General features: G+C 48.2%; 1 protein-coding gene across 1 annotated transcript in view; it reads right to left on the bottom strand.

Annotated features, from left to right (window-relative positions):
- Positions 1-6366, bottom strand: part of kif22 (kinesin family member 22) — a 65539-nt gene that overhangs the window by 48900 nt on the left and 10273 nt on the right. The window lies entirely within an intron of this gene.

Raw genomic sequence — 6366 nt, 5'->3', positions numbered from 1 at the left:
CCTGGGAGCCTCGTGCACCACTGATGCCTTCACCTTCCAGACCTTCTCCAACCCTTCGTGGAGCCCCTGGTATTTCTTTAGTTTCTCATGTTCCTTTTTCCTGATGTTCCCCATCACTCGGTACTGCAATGTCCACCACAACGGCTTTGCTTTGTTGATTATCCACCACCTCAATGTTCAGTTGTTTTGCCATCATCATTCTGTCAGTCTGTATGTGGAAGTTCCACAGGATCTTGGCTAGACCTTTGGAGGTGTTTCCCACCTTGACCTTGGGGTCTCCAGTGCATAATCTGCACAGATGTTTCTGTACACTATGCCTGCCACTTGGTTATGCAGCTCCATGTATGCTTTCCCAGTCGATACAGCGACCGTATCACTGCGGATGCTGCACCGATCCGCCTGTCCATCCTTCCCTCACTTGTGAACAAGACCCCGAGATACTTGAACTCCACCACTTGAGGCAAAGACTCTCCATCCAACCCAATTCCTCCTTCTTTGGAACACAACCGGTGTAAGCTCAATGGCATGAAATAACACCAGAGCAGACCTACCGAGGCGGGAAACCGAACAGTGCTGGAAAGTTATATGGGAGAAGGAGGGAGCACATAACACCAATGCAAAGTGGCTGGTGGCTTTGAGAGAAGACCACAGTAACCTCCCTAAACTGAATCCAGTCACCATCACAGTGGCAGACATGCAGGAAAGAGTCTCAGGTATGAACTGGCCCTGAGATGATCCATGCCAACTGGCTACAGAAACTCATTGCTCTTCATGAGCGATTGGCAGCACAAATGAACCAGCTGCTAATGGATGGGACTCAGACATTGGAGTGCAAAGGAAGAGGTGCTGGAGGAACCATCATGGGAGGACAAGCCCCTGCACGGGATGTACCACCGGAACATAACTGAAGTGGCTGATATCAAGAAATCCTACCAATGGCTTGAAAGAGCTGGACTGAAGGACAGCACAGAGGCACTCATCCTGGCAGCACAGGAGAAGGCCTTGAGCACCAGAGCGATAGAGGCCCAGATCTACCACACCAGACAAGACCCAAGGTGTAGGCTGTGCAAAGAGGCCCCTGAGCCAATCCAGCAGATATCTGCAGGGTGTAAGATGCTGGTAGGGAAAGCATACATAACTAACCATACCCACCACTAAACCAAGTGGCGGGCATAGTGCACAGAAACATCTGTGCAGAGTTTGGACTGGAGACCTCAAGGTCAAGGTGGGAAACACCCTCAAAAGGTAGGGGAGAATGATCAAGCCAAAATCCTGTGGGACTTACAGATACAGACAGAATGGTGATGGCGAACCAACCAGACATTGTGGTGGTGGATAAACAGCAGAGCAAAGTCGTTGTGGTGGATATTGCAGTAGTAAGTGACGGAATCAGGAAAAAGAACATGAGAAAATAGAGAAATAACACGGGCTTAAAGAGCTGGAGAAGGCCTGGAAGGTGAAGACATTAGTGGTGCAAGGACTGTCCACTCATCTGGAGAGGGCAAGCCACCTTTTTCCAGTCGAGAACCATGGCCTCGGATTTGGAGGAGCTGATTCTCATTCCAGCTGCTTCACACTGCCGCAAACCGCCACAGTGCCTGCTGCAGGTCCTGCTGCAGGTCCTGTTGCAGGTCCTGGTTCAATGAAGCCATCAGGACAACATCATCTGCAAACAGCAGAGATGAGATCCTCCGGCCTCCCCTGGCTGCACCTACAAATTCTGTCCATAAAAACAATGAACAGAACTGGTGACAAAGGGCAGCCCTGGCAGAGTCCAACATGCACCGGAAACAGATCTGACGTACTGCCGGTAATGCAAACACAGTTCCTGCTCCGGTCATACAGGGATCAGACAGCCCTTAGCAAAGGGCCCCAGACCCATATTCCTGGAGCAACCCCCAAAGGACACGGTTGAATACCTTCTCCAGATCCACAAAGCATGTGGACAGGTTGGGCAAACTCCCATGAACCCTCCAGCACCCGATAGAGAGTATAGAGCTGGTCCAGTGTTCTCCGACCTGGACGAACACCACACTGCTCCTCCTGAATCCGAGGTTCAACTATCTGTCGGAATTTTCTCTCCAGTAGCCTGGAATAAATGTTTGCCTCTGCGATCGAACGAGCTGTGGCCTGCTTGGCCCACCTGTACCTGTCAGCTGCAGGGACGTCCATAGACCTGTGATGCCATATAAATTGACTGTGTCCCATTATAGAACAAACCAGCCCATGCATTTTGCAGGATAATTGCGCATATCAACAGGAGGAGAGCCCTGCCCCAGTGTGCAGCTCCCACTATAGGCTCTCCTGCACATACACACGTGGACAAAATTGTTGGTATGCTTCTGTTAATGGTGGTCACAATGGTCACAGGAATAACATGAATCTGACAAAAGTAATAATAAATTAAAATTCTATGAAATTTAACCAATGAACAGATCGCAGCATCTGTTGTTGTTTGAGCCAAAGTGGAATTAGTGTGGACTGGGAGACGACCGAGGAGAACCCCATTGTTTAAAACAAATAATAAAAAAGCCAGATTGGAATTTGCCAAACTACTTGTTGACAAGCCATAAAGCTAATGGGGGAATGTCCTATGGACAGATGAGACAAAAATGGAACTTTTTGTCAAGGCACATCAGCTCTATGTTCACAGAAAGAAAAATGAAGCATATCAAGAAAAGAACACTGTCCCTACTGTGAAATATGGAGGAGGCTCTGTTATGTGCTGGGGCTGCTTTGCTGCATCTGGCACAGGGTGTCTTGAATCTGTGCAGGGTACAATGAAATCTCAAGACTATCAAGGGATTCTAGAGAGAAATGTGCTGGCCAGTGTCAGAAAGGTCATGGGTCTTGCAACAGGACAATGATCCAAAACACACAGCTAAAAACACCCAAGAATGGCTAAGAGGAAAACATTGGACTATTTTAAAGTGGCCTTCTATAAGCCCTGATCTAAATTCTATTGAGCATCTTAGGAAGGAGCCGAAACATGCCGTCTGGAAAAGGCACCCTACAAACCTGAGACAACTGGAGCAGTTTGCTCATGAGGAGTTGGGCCAAAATACCTGTTGAGAGGTGCAGAAGTTTCATTGATGGTTACAGGAATCGTTTGATTGCAATGATTGCCTCAAAAGGTTGTGCAACAAAATATTAAGTTATGGGTACCATCATTTTTGTCTAGGCCTGTTTCATGAGTATATATATATATTTTTTAAAAATAATTCTGTTGAAGCACGGTTGAAAATCAGTGTCTGACTTTAATTGGTTAAATTTCATAGAATTTTTATTTATTATTACATTTGTCAGATTCAAGTTATTGCTGTGAACATTGTTAGTTTTTTTTGTTTTTTTTCATTAACCGATGGGTACCAACAATTTTGTCCACGTGTGTAGGTAAAGATTATAGATTACAGTTCTGTTATAGTGATGCGTGGGTCGGTTGTAACCAGCGGACGAGTCAGATAGCTCAATAAGAAGTCTACAACGGGTGTTGGTGGGTCGTGTCCAAAATGCTCATCCACTTAAATGCGGTGAGTCCGCACAATAGGCATCTCCTAAAGATTGAATTAAATAAACTAGGGCTGTAGACGCTTGTCTTTTGCATCTGCGTGCGTTTAGCTCCGGAAACAAGGCAACACTATCCCTTAAGTGAAAATGGATTCACAACTCAATATAAAAACAGAGAGAGAAGAGAAAAGCGCGCGTTGTTCTGTGCACACAGTGCATCCACGTTATCGCTACAGTTCAAACACATCACGAGTATAAAAGTAATGCTCCAGCAGAAAAAACAAGTCGGAGATCATAGACTACATGACACATATACAGTGAGGCAAATAAGTATTTGAACACCCTTTGATTTTGCAAGTTCTCCCACTTAGAAATCATGGACGGGTCTGAAATGAAACTCCGAAATGAAACTCCGTGTTTCTCAGCGACAGCCCAGACACCTGACTGAGCTAGAGAAGATCTGTGTGGAGGAGTGGGCCAAAATCCCTCCTGCAGTGTGTGCAAACCTGGTGAAAAACTACAGGAAACATTTGACCTCTGTAATTGCAAACAAAGGCTACTGTACCAAATATTAACATTGATTTTCTCAAGTGTTCAAATACTTATTTGCAGCAGTAACATACAAATGAATTATTATAAAAATCATACAATGTGATTTCCAGATTTTTTTTTAGATTATGTCTCTCACAGTGGACATGCAACTAAGATGAAAATTTCAGACTCCTCCATTATTTCTAAGTGGGAGAACTTGCAAAATAACAGGGTGTTCAAATACTTATTTGCCTCACTGTAGTTCCTCACCCGTCCAGAGCGCGTTCACTCTGCTTCACGTAGGCCCCATGCAGGCCTATCACTATCAGTATGAGTGATAGGCGGGTCGACGAATGGGACCTGCTCGCACCCGCGGTCAACCCGTGGGCGGGCGGGTCGGATAACTCATTGCGGGGAAGTCTGTTAACTGTCCACACAATAAGGCTCACATAAAGCATGCACTGGAGCATTTCCTTATGCAACTGACACCAAATGAAAACATCGAGAGAAGAGAAAAAGCGCATGTGCTCTGTGCGCGCGGAGCAATCTCCAACAGCATCTTCACATTGGCATCACACACTTGCGCGTTACGGATCACGCCTATGGTGCCAAGACAAAGCTCCTCACCTGGACGGAGTCGTCCCGAGCGCGTAAACACTGTGTCACGTCGGCTCCTCACTCCGGCATGATCAGGCTGCTTTAGGCCCATGTTTTCCTAAATGCTGCACTATATCCTGTGAGTACGCGATTTTAAACAGGTCCTAAATAGTACACCTGAGTGTAAATGGTAAAACAAAGCGTGATTTGAACACATTATGCATACAAAACCGCACCTTCACATAGCGCGCTTTTGCAGATATGACGGCCAGTTTCATGTCGGGTTCCAACATTTCAACCCATTTCCTCGGGCTGGTGAGTCGGGTTGGATTGTAACACCGGTCGGGTGGGGCGGGCCAGAAAAAAAGCTGATCCGCGCATCACTACTATGTGTGGATTCAGTAGCACAAAGTACCGCAACAGACACGTTTCTCACTATACTTCACATGGATTAAAAGAAACCAAGTGTGCTATAAGCCATGTTTTAGTCTTTCATGTTGTAGTGTCTGAGCTCACAGACAGGGGGCGCTCAGTGCGCTGGAGAGCAGGGACAGAGCAGACGCAGGTGGGGGCTGGTGCTCCACAGAGAAGCAATGACACAGGAGTTGGACACCGGAGGGTGTGTTCCAATTACAGGGGGAATCACACTCCTCAGCCTTCCCGGTAAGGTCTATTCCATGGTACTGGAAAGGAGAATCCGACCGATAGTCGAACCTCGGATTCAGGAGGAGCAGTGTGGTTTTCATCCTGGTCGCGGAACACTGGACCAGCTCTATACTCTCCATCGGGTCCTTGAGGGTTCTTGGGAGTTTGCCCAACCAGTCCACATGTGTTTTGTGGATCTGGAGAAGGCATTCAACCATGTCCCTCGTGGTGTCCTTTGGGGGGGTGCTCTGGGAGTATGGGGTCCGGGGCCCTTTGCTAAGGGCTCTCCGATCCCTGTATGGAGCAGGAGCTGTGTTCGCATTGCCGGCAGTAAGCCAGTGCATGTTGGACTCCACCAGGGCTGCCCTTTGTCACCGGTTCTGTTCATTATATTTATGGACAGAATTTCTAGGCGCAGCCAGGGGCCGGAGGGGTCCTGGTTCGGGAACCACAGGATTTCATCTCTGCTGTTTGTATGATGTTGTCCTGATGGCTTCTTCGAGCCAGGACCTGCAGCAGGCACTGGGGCGGTTTGCAGCCGAGTGTGAAGCGGCTGGGATGAGAATCAGCTCCTCCAAATCCGAGGCCATGGTGCTCGACCGGAAAAAGGTGGTTTGCTCTCTCCGGGTGGGTGGTGAGTCTCTGCCCCAAGTGGAGGAGTTCAAGTATCTCAGGGTCTTGTTCACGAGTGAGGGAAGGATGGAGCGTGAGATTGACAGGCGGATCGTTGCAGCGTCTGCAGTGATGCGGTCGCTGTATCGGTCTGTTGTGGTGAAGAAGGAGCTGAGCCCAAAGGCAAAGATCTCAATTTACCGGTCAATCTATGTTCCTACCCTCACCTATGGTCATGAGCTCTGGGTAATGACCGAAAGGACAAGGTCGCGGATACAAGCGGCTGAAATGGGTTTCCTTCGTAGGGTGGCCGGGCGCACCCTTAGGGATAGGGTGAGGAGCTCGATCACACGGGAGGAGCTCGGAGTAGAGCCGCTGCTCCTACACGTTGAGAGGAACCAGTTGAGGTGGCTCGGGCATCTGCTCAGGATGCCTCCTGGACGCCTCCCTAGGGAGGTGTTCTGGGCATGTCCC

The sequence above is a fragment of the Periophthalmus magnuspinnatus genome, chromosome 19 (assembly GCF_009829125.3).
Source record: "Periophthalmus magnuspinnatus isolate fPerMag1 chromosome 19, fPerMag1.2.pri, whole genome shotgun sequence".
Classification (NCBI taxonomy): domain Eukaryota; kingdom Metazoa; phylum Chordata; class Actinopteri; order Gobiiformes; family Gobiidae; genus Periophthalmus; species Periophthalmus magnuspinnatus.
This window is presented reverse-complemented; position numbering and strand designations above follow the sequence as displayed.